We start from the raw sequence: 13790 nt of genomic DNA, 5'->3' as shown, positions 1-13790 counted from the left end.
TTTGGAACGATTGGAAGCAACTAAACTTCCCTCAGAGAATTTTAATCATCCTTGATACACAGGAGAGTCTGGTCAGAAATATGTGTTTAATGTAACTAGGAGTAAAGTTTAATAACCTTGGCCTGGTTGCCTAGTAGTAGTATAGTCAAATAAGAGAAAAAAAAAAAAAAGTTCATGTATTCCTAGACTGAACACTCTTAAAATTTTTTTCTAATATAAGGGTCTCTAAGACTTGACAGAAATCCAGTTGCAGCTTTTTTTAAGTCATTTACTTTGCCTTTTTGCATAACTTTATTCAACTAATCTTTTTTTGTCTATATATACAACCATAGATACTTCGGCAACTACAGTCTAGTTACCAACTATAGATGATTTACTTTTACAATGGATATGAACTACTTATCATGAGTCATGCTGACTGATGGGCTTCCCAGGTGGTGCTAATGGTAAAGAACTCACCTGCCAATGCTGGAGATGCAAAAGACAGGTTCAATCCCTCTCGGGAAGATCCCCTGGAGAAGGAAATAGCAATTTACTCCAGTATTCTTGCCCAGAGAATCTTATGGATAGAGGAGCCTGGTGGGCCACAGTCCATGGGATCGCAAAGAATTGGACGTGACTGGAGTGACTGAGCATTCATGCATGCATGCTGACTGATAGCCCAGTTTTGTGAGCTAATTTTCATGATGGCAGTTGGAAATATAATAAATAACTCCACCCCTTAACTATAGGCAATTAAGACATTGCAAAATTCTGACTGATGGAATTCACTAGTCTGATTTTTCTGAATGAGTTCAAGGGTATAGACTTAACAGTAGCACAGGTTACAATAACAAGAGATTCAATAAAGTAATAATGCACTTGATTTACATTTTTATATAATGCATACAGACATTTCTGAATTGCTGTTTATAAAAGTCTACAAACAAAATTGGAGAATGAACTGGCAACCCACTCCAGTATTCTTGCCTGAGAATCCTATGGACATTTAACCCTGGCAGTCTTCAGTCCATGGGGTCGCAAGAGTCGGACACAATTTAGCGACTAAACCACCACCACCACCACAAAAAAAATGACCCAAACTCTCAATCAGTTTCACATTTTTAGAAAGCTACAAATGTGCATTAAAAAAATTTGGTTTTCAATGCCATATTTGTGAGCATGAAGCAGGGACTGTATATTTAGGAATGCTACTAGAAGTTGTGTATTCAGAATTACTTCACAATTATAAATAGGTTGCCTGAGGTAGCCATCTGGCTTATTTTAATGGTATGAGTCACTATATCTCTAGGGAATTCTCAAGGTTAGTTTTCAGAAACATGCTGAAAAGAAAGAGAAACTTAAAAAAGGAAGCAGTCACAGCTTGAGACTATGGTTCTCAAACATTAGTGAGCATAAGAATGCCCTAGAGTGTTTTAAATAGACATTTCTTGATCCTGTCTCCAAGAGTTTCTTTCTTAGTGTCTCTGAAATGGAGGCTGATAGTTTGCATCTCTAATAAGTTCCCAAGTAACATGCTGTTATGCCTGACCACTCTCTGAGAACTACCTAGCTGAAGCAAATCAAGCTTCATTCTGTCCTGGAACATGGAACAACAACAGAAAAAAAAGAGCTTTAAAGTAATCAATCAATTATAATCTAAAAAGAAATAAAAGCCATATTTGGGATAACTTAGGGGCTACACAAGCTGGAATCAAGATTGCTGGGAGAAATATCAATAACCTCAGATATGCAGATGACAACACCCTTATGTCAGTAAGTGAAGAGGAACTGAAGTTTCTATTGATGAAAATGAAAGAGGAGAGTGAAAAAGTCGGCTTAAAACTCAACATTCAAAAGCTAAGATCATGGCATCCGGTCCTATCGCTTCATGGCAAATAGATAGGGAAATAATGGAAACAGATTTTATTTTCTTGGGCTCCAAAATCACTGCAGATGGTGACTGCAGCCATGAAATTAAAAGATGCTTGGTCCTTGGAAGAAAAGCTGTAACAAACCTAGATAGCATACTAAAGAGCAGAGACATTACTTTGCTAACAAAGGTCCAAATAGTCAAAGCTCTGTTTTTTCCAGTAGTCATGTATGGATGTGAGAATTGGACTATATAGAAAGCTGAGCACCGAAGAATTGATACTTTTGAACTGTAGTGTTGGAGGAGACTCTTGAGAGTCCCTTGGACTGCAAGGCGATCAAACCAGTCCATCCTAAAGGAAATCAGTCCTGAATATTCATTGGAAGGATTGATGCTAAAGTTAAAAGCGCCAATACTTTGGTCACATGATGCAAAGAACTGACTTATTGGAAAGGACCCTGATACTGGGAAAGATTGAAGGCAGGAGGAGAAAGGGATGACAGCAGATGAGATGGTTGGCTGGCATCACCGACTCCATGAACGTAAGTTTGAGCAAGCTCTGGGAGTTGTTGATGGACAGGGGAGCCTAGTGTGCTGCAGTCCATGGGGTTGCAAAGAGTGGGACATGAGTGAGTGACTGAACTGAACTGAGGGGCCAGACAACCCTTCCTAAGTGTGAGTGTGTGTGTGTGTGTGTGTGTGTGTGTGCCCACGCATGTTTGTTCATGTTAGAATGCTCCTTATGCTCCTTATGGGGGTTGACTCTTTGTGACCCCCATGGACCATAGCCTGCCAGGTTCCTCTGTCCTTGAGATTTCCCAGGCAAGAATACTTGAGTAGTTGCCATTCCTCCTCTAGGGGATCTTCCTGAACCTGCTTCTCTTATATCTCCTGCATTGGCAGGTGGGTTCTTTAACACTAGTGTCACCCTATTGACATAATTACTCTTTTTCTTTAGTACCAGTATTTTTTCTAATCTGGGATGATCTGCTTCTTTTCAAAAGGTGATGGGCATTAACATACACTGCTGCAAATTCAGTAGGAATAGCCCTTACAAAATGCAACTCTATTTTGAACTGATATTTTTGAAAGGCAAATTTATACCAGTGTTTACATAAAACACTTCTTTTAATATAAAAAAGCATAACTTTCTGAAGTGGGATAATTTTAAGCCAAGAAAAAATTATGTAGTTTAAGTATGGACTAATCCTTCTCAAAATCTATTTGGAATCAGCAGGAATTTTAACTTGACTGTAATTATTTCATTGATTTGACAGAGGTTCCCACAGCTATGTATCTTGGTCCCCATATGGACTTTTCAACAATCCCAGTAAGCTACTAAACACCTGTTTGGAAGAGGAAAGCACATACTACACTGTAGGAAGTAACATGCATTGTACAATGCCCTATAATCTAAAACCTCAGTGTTGTGAAATTTTTTTTCTTAATTAAAAAACCTAATGCCATACCTAAGTTATCCCTCTCTCAAAATAATGCCATTTATATTATAAACCACGAGCTCCCCATCAAAAGACGGGAACTGCTTTTGTTAATTCATATATATATATATATATATATATATATATATATATATATATATATATGTGACTGCATCACTTTGCTATAGCTAAGTGAAATGTTTTATTTTTTTTAATATTTTTTTTAATTTTTATTTTTATTGGAGGCTCACTATTTTACAATATTATATTGTTTGTTTTTGCCATACACTGACATAAATCCGCCCCAGGTGTACATGAGTTCCCCCTCCCGAACCCCCCTCCCACCTCCCTCCTCCCCTTTTCCTCCCTCTGGGTCATCCCCACACACCAGCCCCGAGCATCGACCCTGAACTGGCAATTCGTTTCACATATGATAATATACATGTTTCAATGCCATTCTCACAAACCATCCCACCCTCACCCTCTCCCAGAGTCCCAAAGACTGTTCTATACATCTGTGTCTCTTTTGCTGTCTCGTATACAGGGTTATCATTTTTATCATTTCCATCTTTCTAAATTCCCTATATCGGAGAAGGCAATGGCAAGCCACTCCAGTACTCTTGCCTAGAAAATCCCATGGATGGAGTAGCCTGGTAGGCTGCAGTCCGTGGGGTCGCTAAGGGTAGAATTCGACTGAGCGACTTCACTTTCACTTTTCACACATTGGAGAAGGAAATGGCAACCCACTCCAGTGTTCTTGCCTGGAGAATCCCAGGGATGGGGGAGCCTGGTGGGCTTCCGTCTGTGGGGTCACACAGAGTCGGACACGACTGAAGTGACTTAGCAGCAGCAGCAGTAGCAGCAAATTCCCTATATATGCCTTAGTATATTGTATTGGTGTTTTTCTTTCTGGCTTACTTCACTTTGTATAATAGGCTCTAGTTTCATCCACCTCATTAGAACTGGTTCAAATGCATTCTTTTTAATGGCTGAGTAATACTCCATTGTGTATATGTACCAAAGCTTTCTTATCCATTCCTCTGCAGATGGACATCTAGGTTGCTTCCATGTCCTGGCTATTATAAACAGTGCTGCAATGAACATTGGAGTACATGTGTCTCTTTCAATTCTGGTTTCCTCAGTGTGTATGCCCAGGAGTGCAATTGCTGGATCATATGGCAGTTCTATTTCCAGTTTTTTGAGGAATCTCCACACTGTTCTCCATAGTGGCTGTACTAGTTTGCATTCCCACCAAGAGTGTAAGAGGGTTCCCTTCTCTCTACACCCTCTCCAGCATTTATTGCATGTAGACATTTGGATAGCTGCCATTCTGACTGGTGTGAAATGGTATCTCATTGTGGTTTTGATTTGCATTTCTCTGATTATGAGGGATATTGAGCATTTTTTCATGTGTTTGTTAGCCATCTTTATGTCTTCTTTGGAGAAATGTCTGTTTAGTTCTTTGGCCCATTTTTTGATTGGGTCATTTATTTTTCTGGAATTGAGCTGCAGGAGCTGCTTGTATATTTTGGAGATTAATCCTTCATCAGTTGCTTCATTTGCTATTATTTTCTCCCATTGTGAAGGCTGTCTTTTCACCTTGCTTATAGTTTCCTTCATAGCAAAGTGAAATGTTTTAAATTTCCTCCTTCTTTCATTTTTCTCCCTCTCTATTCATCTCTCTTATTATCCTACCTCTCCTTTCTCAAACAGAAAGATGAACACCCTCTACCACATAGTTGCACTAGGCATTTCTTTAATTCTCTGCCCTTCCCACTTCCATGTTTTCTTTCATTATCCTATCCTCATCTTTGTCTTTCCCAGTGACCAGCAGCTGTTCCTGACAAGTGTAGCAGTTTATCGTACTTTCATGACTGGGGCAGTCAACCAATAAAGGCAATTAAAACTCTATCTTGATATTTTTCTCTGTATATGCACCTTTAATGTATTTCCCAAGGGACTACTGAATTACAAGTTTGTAGGAGTCCGTGAAAACATGTCTATAGTTACATCTATATAGATATATTTTCAGAATATACTGTGTATGTTTGTGTGTGTGCTCATGTATCTGGGTGCTAAGTAGCTAACACTTCATTATCTGCATTGTTAAAGTTGCCAATTTGTTCTTTATACTTAGTTTCTTCCGAAGAATTAAGATCATTTTATTAAAATACTTTACTTGGTAAATGAATCAGATATCAGATTTATTTGCACTTGTTCTGACATTATTCTTTATGCTAGAAGATTGATTCTTGAACAATAACAGATGAATGAGACCTTTTGCCACAGTTCCTCATATTTCAGTGTCCCCTTTTACTAGATTGGATATCTGTTCTGTTTTCCTACTTTCTTCTTCCTTTCTTTCTTATTCTGACATGCACTACTTAATACTGCAAGTGTGGTCAGCAGAAGGTAACTATTGGCCTCAACTGGCAGTTTGTTATGAATACAGAATTCCAGAACTTCTCAAAGACAGTAAACTAGAATCTGAATTTCAACAAAATTCTCAGGTAACTCCTTTAAGTATGATGTGTGAGGAGCACTAAATAATTATATCATCTATCAGTAACCACCACCAAAAGGTACCCCACAGGTCATACATAGCACACAGATGTGTTATTCACTTTAAATTGTATTTTAAAGTGTTCTAATTATTTGGGAACATATGAGATTTAGGAGAAACCATGTTAGAACATGGATCCCCAATTCTATTAGTTAAAATATTTGACTGACCTAATCACACATTTCTACATGGAAAAAAATTCTGTTTAAATAGTTGAACTTGCTTCTATTTAAATGGCTATAAAAAGTACAAGAAGCCCAGTTATATTTGAATTTCAAGTAAACAAAGAATACTCAATATAATTATATGCCCAATATTGCATGTGACATGCTCATACTAAAAAAAAAAAAGGTATTCATTTTCAATTAAAATTCAAATTTGACATTCTGTTTCATTTTTCTTAAATATAGCAATCCTATACCCTACTCATCGGTATGTGATCATGAGAAAGTATTAAGTCTGTTGATAAACGAGTAGAAAGAAAGCATCTACACATAGCAAGAAATTAGAAAAGGCTTACTGTCTTTACTTTTCCTTTATTTTTCTTGTATACCTGTCTTATAGCATCTGCAAAGTCAAACCTAACTTTAAAATAAATATTTATTAAATTATATAATTCAGTGAAAAAAGGAATGCTTTTGAAGCAGAAATACTTTTTCACATGAATTTGTACAAAGATGAACAAAATTTATCTTCACTGTAGAACATGTGAAAACTCAATAAATTATAAAGAAACATGAATCACACATAATGATGAAAGATAAATTCCACACACTTAAGTTTCAGTTAGTTCCTATGACTCTATATTACTATCTATTTGGTTATGCTAAAAATATAGTATTAAATTCTATTTTTGTTAATCTAATATGTCATGGATAGTACAAATGCCAACAGAATAGAATTATTTAAAAGTATCCTATGGGTGAAATTTATTTATGTAGTTACTTATTGTTATTTAGGCTATTATTGGCTTCCCAATAGCATAAAAAAAATAAAATATATAATACTAAAACCCTAGAAACAATTTCAATAACCAGTCTTTAAAAATGGTTATATATTTATTTTAACTATATGAGATACTTACATTCAACACTTTTGATATACAAACAGAAAATTCACATGGTTCAGTTTAAGAAATTGAGATGAATTCAAGGATGAGCTATCATATACTATTAGAAATCCTTAAAAATATTTAGAAAATATGATGAAATGTTTATATCACTCTATGAAAGCAAAACAAAAAATGTAAAAAAAAAAAAGCACAAATTTTTAGAAAGACCTCTTTGTGGTGGGTTCAGTGGTGAGTTCATTTGGTTATTTCTTTAAAATTTCTGCAACTTTCTTATATTTTTCATTTGCAATATATGTAATTATATATTGTTTTGTAATCAGAAAACAGTTTATGTTTTAAGTACTTTCAGTGAAAATAGTGGTTCAAAATCAAAATTAAAGAAAGTGATCATATAATATCTACCTCTAATATTCTCTGATCTTTTCTTCCTTATTCCAGAAATACAGGTTTGCAAAAGATGATCATTCTTAGTTCAGTGTATGAAGAAACTTGGGGAAAATGTCTTTCCAAAAGTCATAACAAAATCTGCAACGAAATGTCTTTCCAAAAGTCATAACGAATATGCAAGCAGTTGAAGAGTCTGGCAACTCTTTTATCACGTTCTAGTCCAACTATAAAACACATGTTTGACACTCAATATTTTCTCATCTGATTCATCTTAAACCTTTGGGAAACTCAAGGGGAGGCTTGTGGTTACACCTACAATGTATTTAGTAGTACAACAGTTTCTCCTTTCTCTACTTTTATCTCAGAGGAAATGTAAAGGTGTGTGTGCACAATGATAGGCCCTGAACTGAGTGGCTGAAAGTTAGGAATCTAATTTAACTATCAGAAGAAGTAGCAAAACACTCCAGTATTCTTGCCTTGAGAACTCCATGAACAGTATGAAAAGGCAAAAAGAGAAGACACTGAAAGATGAACTCCCCAGGTCGGTAGGTGACCAATATCCTACTGGAGATCAGTAGAGAAATAGTTTCAGAAAGAATAAGAGATGGAGCCAAAGCAACAACAACACCCAGCTGTGGATGTGACTGGTGATAGAAGTAAAGTCTGATGCTATAAAGAGCAATATTGCATAGAACCTGGAATGCTAGGTCCATGAATCAAGGCAAATTGGAAGTGGTCAAACAGGTGATGGCAAGAGTGAACATCGAATCAGTGAACTAAAATAGACTGGAATGGGTAAATTTAACTCAGATGATCATTATATCTACTATTGTGGGCAAGAATCCCTTAGAAGAAATGGAGTAGCCACCATAGTCAACAAAAGTCCAAAATACAGTACTTGGATGCAATCTCAAAAATTACGGAATGACCTCTGTTCATTTCCAAGGCAAGCCTTTCAATATCACAGTAATACAAGTCTATGCCCCAACCAGTAATGCTGAAGAAGCTGAAATCGAATGGTTCTATGAAGACTTACAAGACCTTATTGAACTAATACCCAAAAGAGATGTCCTTTTCATTATAGGGGACTGGAAGGCAAAAGTAGGAAGTCAAGAAATACCTGGAATAGCAAGCACATTTGACCTTGGAGTACAGAATGAAGCAGGGCAAAGGCTAATAGAGTTTTGCCAGAACAACACACTGGTCATAGCAAACACTTTCTTCCAACAACACAAGAGAAGACTCTACACATGGACATCACCAGATGGTCAACACAAAAAGCAGACTGATTAAATTATTTGCAGCCAAAGATGGAGTAGCTCTATACAGTCAGCATAAACAAGATTGGGGGCTGACTGTGGCTCAGATCATGAACTCCTTATTGTGAAATTCAGACTTGCATTGAAGAAAGTAGGGAAAACCACTAGTCCATTCAGGTATGACCTAAATAAAATCCCTTACCATTATACAGTGGAAGTGAGAAATAGATTCAAGGGATTAGATCTGATAGAGTAACCGAAGAACTATGGATGGAGGTTTATGTGTACAGGAGGCAGGGATCAAGAGCATCCCCAAGAAAAAGAAATGCAGAAAGGCAAAATGATTGTCTAAGGAGGCCTTACAAATAGCTGTGAGAAGAAAAGAAGTGAAAGGCAAAGGAGAAAAGGAAAAATATACCCATTTGAATGCCGAGTTCCAAAGAATAGAAGGAGAGATGAGAAAGCCTTCCTCAGTGATCAGTGCAAAGAAATAGAGGGAAACAATAGAATGGGAGAGACTAGAGGTCTCTTCAAGAAAATTAGAGATACCAGGGGAACATTTCATGCAAAGATGGGCACAATAAAGGACAGAAATGGTATGGACCTAACAGAAGCAGAAGATATTGAGAAGAGGTGGCAAGAATACACAGAAGAACTAAACAAAAAAGATCTTCACGACCCAGTTAACCACATGGTGTGATCACTCACCTAGAACCAGACATCCTGGAATGCAAAGTTAAGTGGGCCTTAGGAAACACCACTACAAACAAAGCTAGTGGAGATGATAGAATTCCAGTTGAGCTCTTTCAAATCGTAAAAGATAATGCTGTGAAAGTGTTGCACTCAATATGTCAACAAATTTGGGAAACTCAGTAGTGGTCACAGTACTGGAAAAGATAAGTTTTCATTCCAACCCCAAAGAAAGGCATGTCAAAGAATGCTTAAACTACAGCACAATTGCACTCATCTCTGCTGCTGCTGCTAAGTCACTTCAGTTGTGTCGCACTCATCTCACACGCTAGTAAATTAATGCTCAAAATTCTCCATGTCAGGCTTCAATTGTACATGAACTATGAACTTCCAGTTATTCAAGCTATATTTAGAAAAGGCAGAGGAACCAAAGATCAAATTGCCAACCTCTGTTGGGTCATCAAAAAAGAAGAGAGTTCCAGAAAAATATCTACTTCTGCTTGATTGACTATGTTAAAGCCTTTGACTGTGTGGGTCACAACGAACTGTGGGAAATTCTGAAAGAGATGGGACTACCAGACCACCTGACCTATCTCCTGAGAAATATAATCTGTATGCGGGTCAAGAAGCAACAGTTAAAACAGGTAACTACAGACTGGTTCCAAATCGGGAAAGGAGTACGTCAAGGCTGTATATTGTCACCCTGCTTATTTAACTTATATGCAGAGTACATCCTGAGAAATGCTGGGCTGGATAAAATACAAGCTAGAATCAAAACTGCCAGGAGAAATATCAATCACCTCAGGTATGAAGATGACACCACTCTTATGGCAGAAAGTGAAGAATAACTAAAGAGCCTCTTGATGAAAGTGAAAGAGGAGAGTGAAAATGTTTGGCTTAAAACTCAACATTCAGGAAACTAAGTTCATGGCATCTGGCTCCATCACTTCATGACAAGTAGATGAGGAAGCAATGGAAACAGTGACAGACTTTATTTTGGGGGGTTCCAAAATCACTGCAGATATTGATGGTAGCCATGAAATTAAAAGACACTTGCTCCTTAGAAGAAAAGTTATGATCAACCTAGACAGCATATTAAAAATCAGAGATATTACTTTGCCAACAAGGGTCTGTCTTGTCAAAGCAATGTTTTTTCCAGTCGCCACGTATGGATGTGAGAGTTGTACTATAAAGAAAGATGAACACAGAAGAATTGATGCTTTTTAACTGGATGTTGGAGAAGACTCTTGAGAGTCCCTTGGACTGCAAGGAGATCCAACCAGTGCATTCTAAAGGAGATCAGTCCCGGGTGTTCATTTGAAGGACTGATGTTGAGGCTGAAACTCCAATACTTTGGCCACCTGATGCGAAGAGCTGACTCATTTGAAAAGACCCTGATGCTGGGAAAGCTTGAAGGCAGGAGGAGAAGGGGACAACAGAGGATGAGATGGGTGGATGGCATCATCTACTCAATGGACATGGGTTTGGTTGGACTCCGGGAGTTGGTGATGGACAGGGAAGTCTGGCTTGCTGCGGTTCATGGGGTTGCAAATAGTCGGACATGACTGAGTGACTGAACTGGAGGATTCAGAAAATTAGGAACTACTAGCTATTTTTCTTTTTTATTTTTTGATGGTACATGTTTGTAAGCCAAGAAAATACATTGTTTGTATACCCATTTGACTAAATCATTCCTCTATAATACCCAATAGCTTATAGGGACAACTGAGTTTTTTAGTTGTTTGATGAGATTCTTTCATAGTTAAATATGGCAAACAATATATGATCTCATCAGTAGTAGGTATAATGAACAAATTGTTGTAGATTTGTGTATTTCAGACATAAAAAGATGGCATAACCAAAACATTATAGTAAACACAGTCAATTAGTGAATATTATAAAAGAAACCATAAAATTACATATTATGTACATAGACTGATTCCGATGACATATAAAGAGTACTAATAAGTAAACAAAACAATCTTTCAAAAATAGGTAAAGGACACAGGCAGATAATTTTTAAAAGATTTTGTTTAAAAATGTGAAGATATATAGCTTTTTCACAACCAAAAATATATAAGATTAAAGGAGAAATATTTCTATAATCAAAATATTAATGATTTAATTTTAAGAAATATTTAATTTCACTTCCAATTATTTTGAAAAAAGAAAAAAACATTTATCTGCCATTCCTTCTTCTATGATAAAAAAATTAAATCTTTTCCTGCACAAAGAATCTCATAATAATCACTATCATACACTTAGTAGAAGGAAAATTCACATTTTCTTTTTTTTCATTTGCACGAAAATTTAATTATGAGTGAATTTTTCTGAAAATTTTCTTCATCCACATCATACCCTCAAAAATATCTATAAAAAGTACTGTGCATGGCTGTTCATCACAATTTTATGTGTTCTAATACGGTTAAGTGAAATATGAAATGTTCACACTTTGAAATGTCTCTACTATATTCACTATATTTAACATATATATGTATGCATTAGAAAAATATACTATAGGAATAAATCAATTTATAAAGATGACATTGATATAGTTATTGACATGGAAATAGGACCACAGTATTTTGTATTGTGGGTGAAAAATCTTCAAAGCAATATATACATTATTATTTATTTTCTCTAAAAAACCATATATGCTAGAAAATATATTTGAAAATAACACATACAAAATCACTAACAATGATTATTTTTAAGTGTGGTACTATTATAAGCATTTTTATATTCATCTATTCGGTGTGAATTTTCATCGATAAGAGATTTGTTTTGTTTTGCTTTTTTTCAAAGACTATGAACAAATGAACCTACTATTATTTGGGGGGTAAAAAGAATTAACTTTCTAGGTCATTTTTATGATCTATTCATTTGTATATTCTTTTATCTATTATGAAATAAAAATTAAAAAAAAAAACACCATACTATTACCTCTGCAATTCATTCAGAGCAATCTGCATCCATTAAAATTTCGAGCTGGAGTTTGTATGAAGAGGAGTAGTTGTATTACTATGTGCTCTCCTACCTTTGTTTAAAGACTAGTTCATCTATGGGGTTGAATTCTTATTGCTAGAAATATAGAAGTTAATATCATTGTAATTAATCATTTTCAATAGAGTTAAAAATAGGTATAAAAAGACTAACCCAGTACTGATTTTCTTTGAAGCTTCTGACCTTACATCTGCCTGAGATTATTTTCATAAAATTTATAAAAAATTATTTTAAAAATACTTATTACAGTAACAGTCAATAAACTGTCGCATTTTTGTCTGAAGTCATGTAGAATGTTATACTAACATTTCAAAATTAATGGACTTTCAGCAGTCTTATTATGGACAGTTCTAAAGCAAAGCTGTCATATTAAGTATCATTGGCAAATCATTTAAAAAGTGTATTTAGACGGTTTACAGCAAGGCATCTCCCTATATCAAATGACTTTCAAAGTGATGAGCTGAGTTGTTACTAGCTAATGATAAATGTTCAGTTCAGTTTCAGTTCAGTCACTCAGTCATGTCCGACTTTGCGACCCCATGAATCACAGCACGCCAGGCCTCCCTGTCCATCATCAACTCCCGGAGTTCACTCAAACTCATGTCCATCGAGTCGGTGATGCCATCCAGCCATCTCATTCTCTGTCGTCCCCTTCTCCTCCCACCCCCAATCCCTCCTAGCATCAGACTCTTTTCCAGTGAGTCAATTCATCACATGAGGTGGCCAAAGTATTGGAGTTTCAGCTTTAGCATAAGTCCCTCCAATAAACACTCGGGATTGATCTCCTTTAGAATGGACTGGTTGGATCTCCTTGCAGTCCAAGGGACTCTCAAGAGTCTTCTCCAGCACCACAGTTCAAAAGCATCAATTCTTCGGTGATCAGTTTTCTTCACAGTCCAACTCTCACATCCATACATGACCACTGGAAAAACCATAGCCTTGACTAGACGGAACTTTGTTGGCAAAGTAATGTCTCTGCTTTTTAATATACTATCTAGGTTGGTCATAACCTTCCTTCCAAAGAGTAAGCATCTTTTAATTCCATGGCTGCAATCAGCATCTGCAGTGATTTTGGAGCCCCAAAAAATAAAGTCTGACACTGTTTCCACTGTTTCCCCATCTATTTCCCTTGAAGTGATGGGACCAGATGCCATGATCTTCGTTTTCTGAATGTTGAGCTTCAAGCCAACATTTTCACTCTCCTCTTTCACTTTCATCAAGAAGCTTTTCAGTTCCTCTTCACTTTCTGCCATAGGGTGGTGTCATCTGCATATCTGAGTTTATTGATATTTCTCCTGGCTCGATAAAGGACAGAAATGGTATGGACCTAACTGAAGCAGAAGATATTAAGAAGAGGTGGCAAGAATACACAGAACTGTACAAAAAAGATCTTCACGACCAAGATAATCATGATGGCATGATCACTCACCTAGAGCTAGACATCTTGGAATGTGAAGTCAAGTGGGCCTTAGAAAGCATCACTATGAACAAAGCTAGTGGAGGTGATCGAATTCCAGTTGAGCTA

The sequence above is a fragment of the Moschus berezovskii genome, chromosome 4 (assembly GCF_049115385.1).
Source record: "Moschus berezovskii isolate FMDL1 chromosome 4, NW_MosBer_1.0, whole genome shotgun sequence".
Classification (NCBI taxonomy): Eukaryota; Metazoa; Chordata; class Mammalia; order Artiodactyla; family Moschidae; genus Moschus; species Moschus berezovskii.
Note: the sequence above shows the minus strand (reverse complement) of the source record.